General features: G+C 42.5%; 1 protein-coding gene and 1 pseudogene across 7 annotated transcripts in view; one reads left to right on the top strand and one right to left on the bottom strand.

Annotated features, from left to right (window-relative positions):
* Positions 1 to 18,785, bottom strand: part of LOC147329773 (receptor-type tyrosine-protein phosphatase gamma-like) — a 407,188-nt gene that overhangs the window by 188,065 nt on the left and 200,338 nt on the right. The window lies entirely within an intron of this gene.
* LOC147329777 (uncharacterized) lies at positions 5,662 to 7,891 on the top strand (annotated as a pseudogene).

The following is an 18,785-nucleotide window of genomic DNA, read 5'->3' as shown; positions in this document are numbered from 1 at the left end:
CACACACACACACGCACACACACACGCACACACACAAACACACACACGCACACACACAAACACAAACACACAAACACACACACGCACACACACACCCTCAAAAACAGCGACAAAAAGAAAAGCCCCAGTGCCTCAGGGAAGAGTAACACATGCTCGTCATTAAAGTTCATAAATAATTCCTGATCACATGTGGGAGGTGCTGTTTCCCAAAGCTCTGATTGTTAGCCCTGCAGGGGGTGTTTTTGTTTTTTCTGATACTTCTGTCAGAAATATATATTGCAATATATACTTTTTTAAGGATTTTTTTTTTTTTTTAAATTAAGACATCAAAAGACATGCAAAGGAAAACATTTTTTAGTGTTTAGATCTTTATGACTCATAGAGTGCTTCAAACACCTGTCCTGTAATAATATAAGATAAGGAAATTGATGATGAGGATGAACCCAAAACATACACATACACATGTGGTCAGACAAGATAAACAAAGTCTCTATAACATAAGATAAACACTCAGTCATTAAGTCCAAAATGCAATAAGAAGTAATATATACATCTTTATTGGTCCCTACCAAATGCTCAACACTGTTGATTTACTATGTTATTATTGTATAAACTTGCCCCACAAAAACTAAAAAAAGAGAGGAGAAAGTATAGATACCATGACGGCTATAATTCAGATATAAATTAGCATAACTTCATAATATTCTTCCAAAAGCAAGTTTCAAAAAGTTCTTTTAAAACTGAATAACAGGTGAACATTGCTGTAGGTCCACATGTAAACTGTTCCACAGTTTCACTCCAAAAGTTACAGTTTTTACAGCCGCTAGGACACATTTCTCAATACTTAGGTCACTTTTGCAAAACTCTTCACACAATCCTCCTAACTGACCGTCAGCTTGGCAAAGCAGCTCATTTCACATTCAAAATGCACTACAACTACCAAAACACTTCATTCAGGTCTCAAATAAACTCATTTTTCCAGAACACTAGCAAAGGTTGACAGCCAACAAACACACTTTGTCACCCACAAAACAATGACCTAAAAAACACTTACAACATGTAGCATTACACAGTGTTTTCTTGTGTAAAACAAGGACACATCTCTGTTTATAATTTCAATATATGTTACTGGAATGAATCAGACATCATGCAGAATTCGTTAATATTTGTTTATGTATTTTTAGTTTTTTGCACTAAGAAATCGCAAAATACAAGAATTTGTATACACACCATCCACTGATACACATACAATAGTAATGCTAATCTACTCGGTCTCCTCCATTTGGCCACAGGTTCTCATCCACATCACATCTTATGTCATCTAGGGCAACACACCTAGGAAAGAATCTTCTGGCTGCCAGAATTGAAGGAGTTGAAAAATTGAAGGAGTAACACCTGTGTAGATGTTCATCTACAATGAGAATCAGCTGTGGCTGGTTAAACTGCATTTTTAGATTTAAAATATGTTTCAATGAAATATTGCTGTTGGATTTTGCTGTCTTTTCAAGTTTTGCATTGTGTTATTGTTTTGACCATAAGTTTAACATTTTTGAAAACAGTATGTAAGCACATGCAAAGTGTCCTGTACGTACAAAGATTTTTGGCAGTTGTTGTGTCTGAGTGAGAAAATAATTCATGAAATTTGAGAGATGTAGTCATTGAATGCATTTTGTGCCAAAACAATGATAACTGGTCCTCAGTTTAGCCCACATAGACTTCTGTTGTGCTCACTGTGTGAGGAGTTTTGCAAACGTGACCTAAGTATTGGGAAATGTGTCCTAGCATCTGTAAAAAACTGTAATCCTGGCAGCCGTTTTTGTCAAGCTTAATGCTGCTGTACATTAACACAGTACAGCACATATGCTTTGGTCTTATTATGGGACTCTCTGCAAAACGAAATAAAACACCGGTCTGTATCCAACTGGCGTCAGTGGAACATTCCACATCCTCCAGTTACAAATAAGGATAAACTTGCAACTATTATCACATTTACTTTGGATCTTTTTCTCAGGCTAAGTAAATAATAAATTACTGTTTGTGAAGTGATGAAGTGTAAATGTGCTGGATCTAGCTCAGAAAGTAGAAGAGGTCATCTGTGCTTTGATTGCTGGCTGATACAGTCTGCATGCCAAAATATCCTTGGGCACAATGCCAAATCCTGATGTGTTCATCCGAGTGTGAATGTTGATAGAAAGCAAAAATGTTTGTGAGAATGAGGATAAAGTAGTATAAATGATTTTTATAGAGCAGAAATTCACTATATAAGAATCAGTCAGTTTAAATGATTATTATTGAATGAAAATGATTTAACTTTTTAGCATTATTCATTAAGTGTTTTATTTGCTCATTATCTGGAAGAAAGATCGGCGTTTGAGGTGCATTAAATACACGAGTGTTCGAGGGGTTTTACAGCCTTAAAACATCTGTAATAATTGTAAAAAATAAAGTTGGCTACTTTGCGGATTTCACCTATGGCAGGTTATAAGATAAGATAACCTTTATTAGTCCCACACGTGGGACTATTTTTAGAACGTAACTCCCGCGATAAACGAGGGACCACTGTACATGACATAAACAATTTCAAATGGCTTCTTTCTGCCCTCGAACAGTATTTACAGCAGCAATACTTTAACTTTTCTTTGGACTTTGTCTCTCTTTTCATTTCTGAATTTAGCCTCTTAAAAGTGCCAAAGATACCATAAGAAATGTGGCATGTAAATGCCCAATGTTTATGCATTTATTCAGTTTGGCTAAGATTTTAGGCCAAATTAGAATTAGTGCTTAAAATTAGTGGTTCAAATTTGCAGGATGTACAGAGGAGGTCAGGACAGAGGTTTACAGCCATCTGTAAAACATCCTGGAGGCTCTATCGTGGTTTGGGGCTGTATTTCAGCCAGTGGTGTTGGAGAGCTTGTTAAAATGTGTTTAATTATAAATGTACAAAGCTGCCATCAGATTTCCCATCAGTGGCTTTGTTCTTCAGTATGACAGATCTCACACAAACAATAACATCAATTTAATGGCATTTGCTATAAGAAGCAAACCGACAAACCTGTGAATTATGGTGACATCAGCTTATAGTTTGAGGAATTGCGGAGTACGCCGCAAACCAGGAGCGCTCTTTCAGAATTGTTCAGAAACTAATTTTAAATATATTCCTACACCACGTAGCCTTACCCGTTGACATGGGCAAGCCAAATAAGAAAGCAACTCAAGCTCCAGCGGATGATGGTCTCTCTGAAGATTTGGGACATTTGATATAAGGATGTGTGGAGTGTGTTTCACTCCATAAGCAACTTTTGTGTTTTTAGTTCATTCACTCATGTTCACAATATAGTTCAAGGAGAAGCTAAGTGTTTAGGAGGTCCCCCCTTTGTTTTGGGTGAATGGTAGTGAATGTTGAATATAGACAGATAAAGCAAAAATCACAGTATCACTTTTTTACTCAAACAAAAGCAGGTTGGTGAGGTTTTCTATTCAAATTTTACTGCTAAAGCCAGGGGTGCTGCTACAAAAAGATGTGACTTTTCAGTCAGAGGAAAGAATTTCAGATCCAGCAAGGTGTTATGTAATCGTTTGGGGTCACTTGTTCTCAACTCCTTTTATTTTACAATCAGTATACGCTCAATGATTCAATTCAATTTATTTACACAGCGCCAAATACAACAACAGTCGCCTCAACAGTGTTGTTCTAAGTGCTCCATGTTGGGATAATGAGGATTTTTTTCACTAAGCTGTTCACTACTTTGCCTAATCATAACAATTACAACATCAAAGTAGGAGATGACTTTAATAGCGTCCTTTACCCTACACCGTAAAATCCAATTAGTTATCGTTACTTAAAAAAAACATGCAAACCGTTTGCAATAAAAAAAATTAAGGTGTTACATACCTTAAATAGTTCATATGGGGAAGAACAAAACTATGCTGACGAGTGCAAAGTGGCTTCATTCAGTGAGCGCAGAAACCTGAGAAGGTTAATGACTGTCAGTGTATCGCACATATGTGTGGATGAATTTACATAGATCTAGTCTCTAGTATGAACCCATGGGCTAACAGTTTGAGTGAAGAGTCTTAATGTAGTAAACAATAGATAAGAACTGAACAACTAAATCCACTTATTGACAAGTGAGATTTGCCAAATGTCATCGGTGGAGGCGATGTTGTACACCTTTGATATGTTGTCCAAACGAGCTCATCACAGGATTATGGTGGGAAACCGCCCAAACTGGCCTTAACCCTTTAAAACCGGTCAGAGCGGGCACCCTCCGTTTTGCGCAACTACTTTTAAATCCCGGTAGCACTGCAACCACGTAAGCTAGCGCAATAATTTTTTTTGCATATGAAACCAGAGGAGTTGTACTTACATCTTGTGCCATCAGCTTGTCCTCGGTCATGGTTTCCTTCCACATATAGCTTTGCAAAAACTGCATAAAAAGCACTTGCAGCAACAAAAACAATATTCCAGAAACACACTTTGCCGATCCGATCAGCTGCTTGTAACACTTCCTATGTTGGAATAGACGTCCGCCATGACCTGCCTGAAACCGGAAGTGACGTCATTTTTGCGAAAATGTCGTTTTTTACCATCAGGGCCTCATGAGCCTATACTGGTGTTTTTTAAAAGTTATGTTTGACTTTATGACTTTCTGTGTCGTTTCTGCGATGCTTAGGACTCATATTGCACTGCTGGAAATAGTTTATTTTGATGCATATGCTGCTTTTTGCAAATTTGCATCATAATATTTATTTTCGTTTTTCCTGCAGTATATAAGAATTGGTGTATTTAAAAAAAAAAAAACTATGAAGACACTCAAAATAAATTTCCTGTGGTGGGAAACTATTTTGTGCAACTTTTTTGTATTTACAGTTTTGAGGGATAAGCCTCTTAAAATTCTCTAACTAGAAATATATGTTAAAAAAACAAAAACGATTTTAAATTTTTTTGTAGTTTATTGCACTTTTTTGCAATTTATGTAATTACTATGCACTTAATGTCATGATCCTGGGTCTGCTGACCCAGCGTTTTGTGTTTAGTTTATGTAGCCTTCAGGTTTCCTAAGTTCATCATAATCATGCCTAGGTGTTTCTAGTTATTTTCCCCTCGTGTTTCCACTATGTTAAGTCTCCCCTGCTTTTCATGTATTTCATGTCTGTGGCTTATGTTGTCAGTTCAGGTTGTCATGTCTATATCTCACCGTGTTTCCTGTTTTATTGTGAAGAGGTCTGGTGTGTCTGTGTTCATCATGTTCAGTTACTCTCCCCCTGTGACGTAATTATGTTCATGTGTCAGCTGGGTTCCCCAGGTGCTGCCACTTCCCTCATTATCCTCCTGTGTCCATTTAGTCTGTGTGCTCTCAGCCATTCTTTGTCAGGTCGTCCGTTGTATTCACCCGTTGTATTCGTCCGTTGTTTCCTATGACTCCGCTCCAGGTATCCCTGTCAGTTTGTTATGTTTAGAGTTTTCTATGTTTTGTTTTAGTTCACCCAGTTTAGGTCATTGTTTAGTTTTCATCGATTCCCTATTATTTTGTACCCTCGTTTCTTGCCTTAATAAACGGCTTGTTTTGTTATTCACATCTCATTTCGGTCTGCGCTTGAGTCCTTCCCTGCAACATACAGTCTGCCCTAGCCAGACCGTGACAGTACGACCTGACCAGTATGGACTCAGCAGACCGCGAGCTCTACGAGCGTCGGGAGGCAGCCTTCGCCCAGCTGGAGGAGGAGCTCCGCTGGAAGCCGTGGCGCGCCCCCGACTATGAGCGGATTTTCCACGGGACTCGGCTAGCTCTCGGAGGTCCCAAGAGCTGCCGTAAGTCCCCGCCTGTTTCCAAGCCTCGTCCGCTTCAAGTGGGAGTTTTTCGCGTGGCTACAGGCGCTCACGCTCCAGCCTCGTTGTCGCCGTGTTGTGCACCGGGGGCTCAGTCGCTCGCTCCGCCGGCTTCCTCCGCTCGAAGGAAGCGGCGCGCTCGTCGCCATAAACTGGACAATGCCGAGCTCACGGTGGTGAGTGACATTGACTTTTATTCTCACGTCCCGTCTGACATTAAAAGTAATCAGCTCACTTCTGATCCGTGGGGAACTTCCCTTATGGATGACGACGTGGACTGGGAGGATCCGTTTTGTTTTACTCCCTCTACACAGGGAGGGATGAAAGACAATTCCCGCTCGCCTAAGCCTGCACATACGGTTAAGGGAAAGACTGTTAATTACGTTACCAGGACAAACACACTCGGTTCCGCTTCCGTCTGTTCAGGTTCTGTCAGGTCCGTTTCAGTTATCCCTGAGTCAACCCGCTTTGCTACCACTAACCCACGGATTTCGAAAGCTGTTAAAACTAGGACTGCAAATGCTAAGACTGCTAAACATGAAGTGGACGGCGGGTTCATTTTTGATAGATCCGTTTTTTGTCGACCCTGTATGTGTTGACCCTGAGCCTGCCGTTTCTGCGACTGTTTTTTCTGAGCCTACTCCCGTTCCTGCTCGTGTTTCTCCTCCCGGGGCAACTCGGGCCCAGCGTACCTCTGCACCCGTGTCTGTTCCTCGGGTGGGGGAGACTGAGGCCCAGTTGGCTCTGGTTTCCAGGCCGGCTGAGGCTCTGACCCTTTCTGCACCCGTACCTGCTCCTCGGGTGGGAAGGGCAGTTGCCCAGCCGTTGCCGGTACCTGTTCCGGTCCCCAGGGTGAGGGCAGCCAGGATACAGCCCGTCTCCGCACCTGTACCTACTCCTCGGGTGGGAGTGGCTAGTGTCCGGCATGCTCCTGCACCCATCCCTGTCTCTACTGAGGGCTCAGGAGAATTCGGTCTGCAATCCACACTGCCATCGCTACTGCATGCCTTTCAGTCATTAGCTCAGTCATTAGCTCAGTCACTAGCTCTGTTAGCAGCCCGGTCCGTAGCTTACATTCCTGTGCTTCCGTTAGCCCAGCCCTTAACCCACTGTGCAGCTCAGTCATTTGCTCCATCACCTGCTCAGCCTTCTGTCCAGCCGGTGGTCTCTACACCTGCTGGTCATGCCTCGACAGCTGGAGGGCCCGAGGGGCCCGCCCAGCCTCATGCCTCGTCAGCTGGAGGGTCCGAGGGGCCCGTTCAGGCTCCTGTCTCCGCTGGAGGGTCCGAGGGGCCCGTTCAGCCTCCTGTCTCCGCTGGGGGGTCCGAGGGGCCCGTTCAGCCACCCGTCTCCGCTGGAGGGTCCGAGGGGCCCGTTCAGCCACCAGCTGCTCCACCGGCAGCCTCGTCCACGTCTGCTGCAGCTCCAGCCTGTGCTTTGCCTGCTGCAGCTCCAGCCTGTGCTTCGCCTGCTGCAGCTCCAGCCTGTGCTTCGCCTGGTCCGGCCTCCGTGTCTTCAGCCTCGTCTGGTCCAGCCTCCGTGTCTTCAGCCTCGTCTGGTCCGGCCTCCGTGTCTTCAGCCTCGTCTGGTCCGGCCTCTGCTTCTGCTTTGTCTGGTCCGGCCTCTGCTTCGGCCTCGCCTGGTCCTGCAGCTGTGTTGCCGCCGCCCAAGCCGCGTTTTGCCCCTTGGAATCGCCGGCCGCTTTCCGGGCCATTAGCTGGACATTGTTGCCATCGGGGTCGGCCGCCTGAGCTGTTGAACTGTGACCTGTGGTGCTCGCGACCTCCGGGTCGGCCCCCTGAACCTTGGAACTATGACCTGCTATGCTGTCGGCCTCCGGGTCGGCCCCCTGAGCTCGTGGACTATGGGCTACTGGACCGTTGGCCTCCTGGTCGGCCGCCTGAACCATGTGAACTCTTGTGCTGCTGTCGTCCAGGTAGGCCACCTGAACTGTTTGACCATGAACTCCTGTGCCGTCGGCCCCCGGGCCGGCCCCCTGATCAACTGAACTATGAATTTCTGGACCATCACCCTCCGGGTCGGCCCCCTGAGGAGTCATGAACTGTTCCCTGCGCTCCTGTGCTTTTGGTGGACATTTTGGTTTTGTGGCCTTGTTTCTGGCCCTCCGCCCTGGGCCCCCGCCGCCCGCCCTCGGTGGGTTGTCTTTTGGTTTTGTCTTTTCGGGGTTTTGGGCGTCTGGAATCCGCCCTTGAAGGGGGGGCTCTGTCATGATCCTGGGTCTGCTGACCCAGCGTTTTGTGTTTAGTTTATGTAGCCTTCAGGTTTCCTAAGTTCATCATAATCATGCCTAGGTGTTTCTAGTTATTTTCCCTCGTGTTTCCACTATGTTAAGTCTCCCCTGCTTTTCATGTATTTCATGTCTGTGGCTTATGTTGTCAGTTCAGGTTGTCATGTCTATATCTCACTGTGTTTCCTGTTTTATTGTGAAGAGGTCTGGTGTGTCTGTGTTCATCATGTTCAGTTACTCTCCCCCTGTGACGTAATTATGTTCATGTGTCAGCTGGGTTCCCCAGGTGCTGCCACTTCCCTCATTATCCTCCTGTGTCCATTTAGTCTGTGTGCTCTCAGCCATTCTTTGTCAGGTCGTCCGTTGTATTCACCCGTTGTATTCGTCCGTTGTTTCCTATGTCTCCGCTCCAGGTATCCCTGTCAGTTTGTTATGTTTAGAGTTTTCTATGTTTTGTTTTAGTTCACCCAGTTTAGGTCATTGTTTAGTTTTCATCGATTCCCTATTATTTTGTACCCTCGTTTCTTGCCTTAATAAACGGCTTGTTTTGTTATTCACATCTCATTTCGGTCTGCGCTTGAGTCCTTCCCTGCAACATACGGTCTGCCCTAGCCAGACCGTGACACTTAATGCATACATATTATTACAATTTGAGCTATAATGGTTGTATTGATGTATAGCAACTTGAAATGCTCCCAGAAATGGCACTACAGCATGTAAAAATATAATATAAGCTCTGGCAGACTTGGTTCTATGGTAGGTCTTAAAGGGTTAAACGACCCACTTCTCTCTCTCCGGCCAGAAATACCAACTTATGTCATGTGTTCACCTTGATAAATGTAAGCGTGTTCCTCCTTGCGTTCATGTTATGTGGTCATGTTAATGGAGTGTAAGCTGCTTCTTCATTGCATATGTATTTTATCATCAGGTTTAACTCTGCCTCTTTGCACTGAGCTGTGGATTCAAACTATCTCAATCCTGCTTCTCCCCAAAAATAATTTCACATGTAACCATTTGTATATGTGTGTTTTCTACTCATTAATCTAATTGTTAGTTAGTTTCTCTCATTTCTAAACCTGCATAAGTTCAGCCTTCAATTCAATTTTCCCATATACATTCACTATATAATGTCCAGGTTCACCTCTTACTGTTCTCACAGTTTCCTGTGGGGCCTCGCAGATCAACACAGGCCCAAATCAGCTGTTTCTTCTCTCCATTGCTTCTCTCTCGATCTTTTCAGTCTTTTCTTTAATGATTACTCCAAGCATGGCAAATCTGAAAATCAGTGTCCAGTGCTTCCTGTCACACACACAGCCACACAGACTCATATTTTCTGTTTCTCTCTTTCCTGTTCCTACAGACTAATCGAACTCTTATTTTTTTGTATTTACAGTCTATAAACCCTCTGTATTCTCTCAACACAATGTGCACCTTTAATCATTCATCCAAATAACAATTTTACACTTCACTTATACATTCACACCTATATCACTAAAGACTGCCAGTAACTGCCAAGATAAATTATTTCCATTACCATATCACCTCTTCAAAACTGGTATTATTCACCATTTCCATATCACAGTTTCCAAACCTCAGTACTGGTACACCTAACTTTTTCCTTGATTAATTTAAAAGCCTCTAAGCCCAGGTTCAACCTTGCTGGTCAATCAACCTGCTTCAGGAACGCCCTCACCGATAGCAGTCAAATTTCTAGGCCCTAATTCATTTATAACCACAACAGGAAGCTCCACCTCCAGCATCTAAGTATCCCACTTCCGCCTTACAGCTTTACTTAAAGCTCACCTGTCAGTCACGTTGAAATGGTCACGGCCGAGTCTAACTCTTCGCTCAAACAGCGCAGTAAAAAAGTCGCCCCTGACCACTTGGTTTTTAACGGGTGCTCGAAGTCCCGCGGGTACCACCCAAACGCCAGGCCTGGTGACATATCCGCCACCAGGAGTCGCTGTCACACGCTGAGCACCTGCGCTCCTCGGAGCCTAACTCCTGTCCTAGATTAATTTAAATCATTTTAAAAGCATCACTGTGGACTATAACAGCCCGTTTATTATCTGATGCCCGAGTCCAACTCTGCTAATCAATACAGGGATAAAATCCCCTAACCAAATACCCTAACCTTGTCACGATCCTGGGTCTTGTGACCCAGTGTTTTGAGTTTTAGTTCTTTTGATGTTTATAGTGTATGTTTAAGCTTATTAGGTTTCCTATGTTCATTTGCTTATTAGCTCCCCCTTGTGTTTTCAACCCCTGTGAAGTCTCCCTTGCCCTTCGTGTGTTTCATGTCTGTGTGTCTTATGTTGTCATGTCTGCCTCTCATGTTTCCTGTTTTATTTTGAAGCGATCTCGTGTTTTTATATTATGGATTATGTTTTGAGTCCTTTGTTGTGCTGTTTCCTGTTTCCCTAGATTTCAGTTATGGTTATCATAGGTTTAGTTCTTTGGCTTTGTAATATGGCTTCCCTGTGTTCAATGTTGTGTCTACTGTGACCTTTTTGTACCATGTTTCTGGTCCCTAAGTTCTGTCTTCTCAGTTGCTGTTAAGTTTGCATGTTTAGAGTTCAGTCAGTGTGTTTCCTGTTTTACTTTGAAGGTCCTGTGTATTTGTCTATTTCTGTGTATTTAAGCCCTGTGTTTCTCTTTGTCAGTGTCGTAGTCTCCCTCATGGCTGTGTTTCCTTGCGTGTCAGTTTATCCATGTCCCAGTTTAGTTTTCCATGCCATTCTGCAATAAAGCAGCCTTTTGAGTTTAATTTCGTTGTCGTGAGTTTTGCGTTTGGGTCCTTCTCCTGCCTGTACACAGCCGAAACATGACAAACCGAAACTCTTTTCTTGGCTGACATAACACACACACATAACACACCAACTTCAAACATACGTCGCAACAATTAAAAAAAAAATCCACCACAATATTAACAACCATGAGCTTTCATCAAATATCCCCAAACTTTACTTTTATTTATCCCAAATTACCCAAAATTATCATGGACATGTCACCTGAAATCTACTTAACTGATTTTATAATTTAGTTTAATTTCCTCTACTGAGCCACTTTAATGGTAACAATCATCAATTCAGTGGACAACTAATTTAGAATTCATCCAATGTGCACAATTTTCAACAGGCTTGCGCTTACCTATACTCTTTTAGACCGGTCTGTTGTCCACCTCATATCAGATCGTACCTTAAGGTCCAAATTAGTCCCCTAAGCCGCACAAGAATCCCAGGTCACTGGCACCAAGTATTAAAAACGGTTCTTTCGGATTCTTTAGGGCCAAGAAAACATGGCTCAAAAGTGGTCTTTTACTTTAAAAATGATCTTTAATTTACATATTCCAGAATGTGGAGACCTGAACACAAAACACACAACCCCAGATCTGAAGCACAAATGGAAGCCTAGTTATTTATATACTTGCTCTCACTTCACACCACCCTTTAAGTTTCGATCAAACAGCCTAGTTGGTTTCACTTTCACTTCATTCTAGCTGCAAAAGCACGCTCTGCAAAAGCATGCAGTTTCCTGACAGCACTTTTTGGCACAGAGTGTACTCAGAGTTAGGCCTTTCTCATATGACGCAATATAATCAGCATATAAACATTTGAGATGATAAATTTAAACCTCAACAATATATACCAACAAGACAGCGTACATCACTGTGACAACAGTGTTTGTTTTCATTCAAGGGCTTTATGGTTTTTCCTATAATACCTGGTGGGCTGCTCTCTAGTCAAAATGCCCGGGCCGATTTTTTGTCCCAGTCCAGCCCTGGCTCCCAGGAAGATTGCCTCGGGTATGCTTTTATCCACACCTGACTAGGTGTGGCCAATTAGCACCAGCTGAACACATTGAGATGATTAGGGGCTGCAGAGGTAGGTAACACCTCCTCCCTAAAAAGGGTTCCTCTAGGACCCCTAAATATATTAAAAGCCCCTCTGAAGCCTCCAGGTCCTTGACCCACAAACCTGAAATAAAAGTAAAAGCTAGCAGAAGCACAGTGTTCACATTATAATTAGCATCTTTAAGCATGGATGCCCCTGCATGAGGATTTGAAGTTGCCACACTTAAGACAAAGTAACATATGACCTCCGCTTCAGGACACCTACACTAGGAGATGCCGGACTAGAGCAGCGCAGATACTGAAGGACCCGTCCCATCCAGGCAACAAACTGTTCCAACTTCTGCAATCTGGTAGAAGGTTCCGCATCTTCCGGGCAAGGACAGAGAGACTCAAGAGGAGCTTCTATCCCCAAGCCATCCGTGCCCTAAACACACACACCCGCCCTCTCACATCATCTATAATTGACTGAGTCAGGACTCTTCCAGACACTAAACCAAGGCACAATGTACATTTCAATTCCTTTAATTTTAAATATGTTTATATTGTCTATCCTGTAAAATAGTCAGATGTCTATTCATATTAATGTACAGAATTCACCTGCTTGCTGCTACTACTGCACATTCACCCAATGTATATACCACATATATATATATATATATATTTATATACTTGTTATTTATATACTTGCTCTCACTATATATATATATATATATATACTTGTTATTTATATACTTGCTCTCACTATATATATATATATATATATATATATATATATATATATATATATATATATATATACATATATTAGGGGTGCAACGATACACAAAATTCACGGTTCGGTTGGGTTCGATACTTTGGTGTCACGGTTCGATATTTTTTCGATACAAAAAAATGTTCATGCATTTTTAATTTGTCATTTATTAAAATTATAAATATATATTTTAACTCAAAAGTACAGTTTTTAAATTTAACCCTAACCCTTGTGCGTGTTTTTTATTTTCACAGCGAATGCGCACCTGCGGACCACTTATGTGCAGCCCTGGTTATTTAGCTCATCATATCGCAGCCACAGAAATTCTTTTGTCCATGAAACCATAAAGCTGCACTTTCTTTTTGCCTTATAGTCTCATTTGTCATAACTTGTCCGTTTTGTGGTAAGCTTTTCTTTGGCTGTCACTTCTTCACCCTGACCTGTCTTATTTGGCTCAGCAGAACTGAAATGCTTTTACACGCTCACTCACATAAGCTCAGCGATTCTCTGCGCGATCAACCTCTCACATGTGTAAGCTGCGGGAGATTTCACTTGTCATGTTTGCATAGTAAGCTAACGATTAATAAGACGATGTCAGAGGAATTGGTGCACAAATTATCATCACTCACAGATCAGTGCTGTCGCTCTCTATACACAGTTCGCACGATTGCAAAGTGAAAGCAAAAAAACAAGCGCAAATTCAAACGCGACTTCAATATGTCACATATTGACAGTGGCTCACCGATGCCAATGACATAATTACCCAGCTACATTTCTGAAAGAATGCAAAAGCATTGACATATATTTTTCCTACAATAGCCCGACGGGCAGGGAAGAGAAAGATTTTGGTAGCCCGACTGAAAAAAATCGCTAGCTCCAGGACGTCGGGCTAGCGATATTGCGAGCCCTGTATCTGATTGAGGAATCACTCATCTTTGGAAAAGAGAGTTTATTACAGAGAAATGGCTCTTTCCAAAATAAAAGCTATACTATCCGCTTCTTCTGGGCTATATTCTCAGCAGCATAAGGAGAATCATGTGCTAACAGCTGTCTAAATGACTCGGCTAAAGTTAGTAGCATGCATGCTTGTTGTTTTTGTCTGCTTCCACTTGTCTTTGCACTAGGATGATGTCGGCGTAAATGTGCAGTCATATTCGTTGTGTTCCCACTAGTGCTTTCAGGTTAATCTCGTTGAAATGACCTTAACGCCACAACACGGCAAATCTCCGTTAACGAGCTACCGCCGATCGCTCTGTGCATGGGGCTAGACGGCTAACACGTTAACAAGCTAACTGCGCTAACACACTAGTTCACACCAATGTAATTGAGCATTGCATGGCACATCCAACATACTGTTTTACTTTAGTCCATGACTCGCTTACCTTCAGGGTCATACGTCACATGAAAACCAAAATAATTCCAAACGCCAGATCTGAATGAGGTTCAATTTGCCTGTTGCAAGTAGAGCTTAACTTCTGTCTCGCTAGCTTGCCCTGCGCTCTTCCTTCTGACTATGCTGTCTGTGTTGAGCGCTCAGTGGATCTGCGCTCGACAGTGCAGCCTAGGCGGAGTAGTCGAACGCAGATTCACTGAGCGCTCAACACAGACAGCATCGTCAGAAGGAAAATTGATAAAATAAATTACAAATGTTGTATTGTTCGATACATATGCGTACCGAACCGAAAGCACTGTATCGAACGGTTCAATATCGATACGAATATCGTTGCACCCCTAATATATATATATATATATATATATATATATATATATATATATATATATATATATATATATATAAAATGTTCTTCCTCTACACCCCCCCCCCCCCCCCCCCCCACAATTTTTGCACATGTTGAGGAGCGTGTCAGGCTACATTTCACTGTGTGTTATACTTGTATAACTATGCATGTGACAAATAAAGAACCTTGAACCTTGAACCAACACAAAAGAGTACAACAGTCACAAACTCAAAATGATTACTTGACCTGCTACAACACAAAACCAAAAGTAGCAACAAATAACCACAACCAAGTGATCTGTTGTCTCCACCACACAAATGGTCACATACAAATGGCCTTATACCACAATAGGTTACTTTAATGCACAAGGTTCTGTAAAGCAAGCATACTAGGCTCAGCACCCCTCAGTGTTATTACCTTCACCTGGCCAACAACACTCACAAATGATCCAACAAAAGTAGCCATATTCCCCACAACACTAAAGGTCACAGCACAAAACACTCACCTCATGAGGATGTCATTAACATCCATCAACACTGACATATTAGATGCACACACATGATGTACACACTATGCCAACTTAAAAACAGCCTACCTGCCTCACCCATGAGACCATAGTTAACAAATGTCTTAATCCCCTGCCAAGTTTGGTGCCACTGGTTCACTTTGAGCAACTCCCAACCTAAAATGCTAAAAACAATAAAACTTTACCTATTTAGTCTTCAGTGATGTACTGGGCTTGAGGCAACTTGAAACGCAAACTCAAGGGCAGGCAGCAGACCAGGGGTACAGTCCCGCACCAAACCCTGAAGCGTACCCACACCCATGATAACCACCAAACACAACAAATTAAAACAATAAAGCAAAACAACAAATAAGTGCTTCGCTGGAAGGGCAGCACAGCCACCCAGCTGAAACACACTTACTAAAGGGACGTTGCTCAATCACAGTGAACACCTTCACTCACCCACTTAAAAGCAATAAAAAAAAACCTGATATCCAGTCTCCACAAAAATGTCCAAGCGATCCCGGACGAGCCCCCATTTATGTTACGACCCGGCTCAAAAGCCGCAACATAAAAAAAAAGAGATGAATACCAGAGTGTTAGTGAGAAGAGGTTTTATCTTAAAATGGAATACCAGGTTGGCTAAAATTGCTGGTGCGACCAAGGCAAAGACAAGTGGGCTCCCGGGAAGATTGCCTCAGGTATGCTGTTATCCACACCTGACTAGGTGTGGCCAATTCGCACCAGCTGAACACATTGAGATGATTAGGGGCTGCAGAGGGATGTAACAATGCATGTATGGTTAGTTATCCCCCTGGATGCCCTCTGTCATCACAGCTGAGAGGAAGAAAAAGGACTGTATTAAAAATTATCAGAGTGCTAAAACAGAGCTTTTCCCTGTTTGCTAATGATAAAGGATATTCTTTAAATGAAAGATAAATCAAAATCTCCACTCACAAAGAGAAGAACAAAATCAGCATTATCTCAGGGTAGGTTAATTAGATAAAAATAACTGATGATTATTATTATAACATGAATGCATTATTATTAACCGTTATTGTCCTTTGATTTTGCTTTGCACTTGCCAAATTGCTTTAATAACATTTCTTGCAATTAAAGTCTAAATTGTGGACACTTTTTAACCCTTTGTGAAACAGTAAAGGAAAATATCTAGGTATTCATCTTTAATAGTGCAAATACCTTTTACAGGTTACTCTGGCCCTTTAAATACAACACTTCCTTGCGGCCTACTGTCCAGACATGTAAAATCATTATCTGCTGGGTAAAATTCATAAGATCAGAGGTTAGGACTTTTTTAGCAGACAGCCTAAACAGACTTGTATAGGGGTCGTGGGTCCTGTAGATGGACCACTTGTTTTGAAGTCCAATGCTAGCTATTAACAGGCTGTGTGCTGCTTTCTGAAACAATGCATGGATGCAAAAACTACAAAGATGTGAAATTAAAGCTATCTCATCTAATCTCATTTTACTGTTCAGAGAGTATGGACTGAGATGATGAGATGAGATAGCCTTTATTTGTCAGTTGCAAGTCTTTTGCCCACAACCGAGATGACAGACCTTGCCAACCATACATACAATACACAAACATCACATTGGGGAGACAGGTGTGTAACATAAAAGGATAATACAGGAATGCACAGATATCAACACATCACAGCACAATAAACACAGACAGCAACATGGGAAAGAGTTCCAGTGTGTACATCTGATCTGGGACCGCTGCAATCTTCGACTGCGCCTCCAGCTGACCCGATGTCCACATCATGGGGGAGGTAAGCGTTGGAGGTGGCGTTGGATCCGGGGTAGGGAGGGTGATGCGTCAGTGAGTGCTTATCAGTATATGTCTGTGTGTGCGTGTCCATAGTTCAGTTGAGACAGTGTCCTTCGCCCTGCCAGGCTAAGTAAACAGTCTTCCAGCCAACCCAGGTGGCCTTGCATAGAATGGGAAGGAACAGACTCAACACAGTCGTTATCAGGGAGTTTTTGTTCAGCTCCGGCCTTGCAGCTGGCGCCAAAGGGGTATCCGCATAAGTGATGGTATTTTTACTTTAGTGCAAACAGCTCTAAGCGCTAAGAAGTTACCATCAGTGATTTAGGACATAGTCCACAAACTTGCAGCCCAAAGGCATTATGTAACAAAAGGTAGTGGTATCAAGTTGTTAATGACTGGACGGAGTCTAGCGGTTTGGTTGTGTCACGAATGTTATAAGCTGGTTTAATCCTCCAACTTAAGGAATGTCTGTGGTAATTTGTACCACTTGTTTAAACATTACAACTTTCACCAAACTATCAGGAATCAGTCACCACAGCTATTTACTGCCACTGGTCAGTTAGAATAGGTAACATGCACTAAATAGCTTATTGTCATATCATTACATGAAGTAGCAAAGCAACACATTTCTTAGTTGCTTTTTCTCCACAGACTCATAGTTAACCCACCAGATCATATACTGCGTGTTGCACACAGACATCTGCTAAATGTGACACTGTACTTGCTGTATATAAAGTATGCATAGCATATACATTTTAACATGAAAGGCTATAAGGAAGGGGCGATCGTGGCTCAAGAGTTGGGAGTTCGCCTTGTAATTGGAAGGTTGCCGGTTCGAGCCCCGGCTTGGGCAGTCTCGGTCGTTGTGTCCTTGGGCAAGACACTTCACCCGTTGCCTACTGGTGGTGGTCAGAGGGCCCGGTGGCGCCAGTGTTCGGCAGCCTCGCCTCTGTCAGTGCGCCCCAGGGTGGCTGTGGCTACAATGTAGCTGCCATCACCAGTGTGTGGATGTGTGTGTGGATGACTGGATATGTAAAGCGCTTTGGGGTCCTTAGGGACTAGTAAAGCACTATATAAATACAGGCCATAAGGACTGACTCACTTTTCAAGCCAGACCATGTATTTAAAATCTCAGTCTCATCTCTCTCAGTCTCAGTACATCAACTCAAATCTTTATTGAACATCATGGTGGCGCTGCAGCTTCATAGCCGATTTGGCTCTGCATTATGGAAAAGACCTACGCTAGCTATGAAAATTATGAAAGTACTAGATTTTTGGACTGTTCAGAAAGCCGACAGAAAGAGGCCATCATTACTTTAAGTTCTCCTTCACAAATGCTGCCACTGCTGTGACAAACACTAACACCCACATACAACATTTGGACAGAGTTGTGTTTATTGTTTTCTTTGTGTAAAGAGGATTCACTGTGCTAAAACGTGTGGGTTGATATCATATGTTTTCCTGAAGCCACAGCAGGTGTGAGAATCCTCTGAATCAGCCATAGTGTGCATACATATGTGTGTATATTTTTTGATTGTGTAAATGATCTTAATCGGCCTCTTTTTCCTTTTTCTTCCTCACTCTCATTCTTGCCTCAGTCAAAATCATGAGTAAATACAATTGAGTTTTATCCACAAAGGCTCATATTTTCAAAATGTTGCAACACCTCTCTCTGTATAATATGTTCATCTCTGAGCTTCTATATTGATATATCATTAAAAATTACCGACATGAGCATACACTTGAGTCTTTGCCCCAGCTGCAAGAGAGGTGTACCACCGGCAGAAATGGTGACTTGCAACAGCGGATGTGACATCAATTGGACATCAACTATGTGGCAGGCATCGAACAGTGGGTGCAATTCGGCCCTAACCCCTCTACATCATACTTGCTTACTTGCCAAGGTGGTTAGTGAGCAAAAACAAATCTGTTAAGAGGGCTCACTTACTTGCTAATGGTAGCTTTATTTCTTCAAACATTCAGATCATAACTAATTTAAGAGCAGTCAGAGCAAATCCTGTGGCTGCTAGTTTAGCACTAGACACCCATTAAAGACCAGAAGTTTAT

This window comes from Aulonocara sp. 'chitande type north' Nkhata Bay, linkage group LG5 (assembly GCF_057382095.1).
Source record: "Aulonocara sp. 'chitande type north' Nkhata Bay isolate Kocher_YH1m ecotype deep benthic linkage group LG5, A_spYH_male_GT1.1, whole genome shotgun sequence".
NCBI lineage: Eukaryota > Metazoa > Chordata > Actinopteri > Cichliformes > Cichlidae > Aulonocara > Aulonocara sp. 'chitande type north' Nkhata Bay.
Note: the sequence above shows the minus strand (reverse complement) of the source record. Positions and strands in the feature narration are given on the sequence as shown.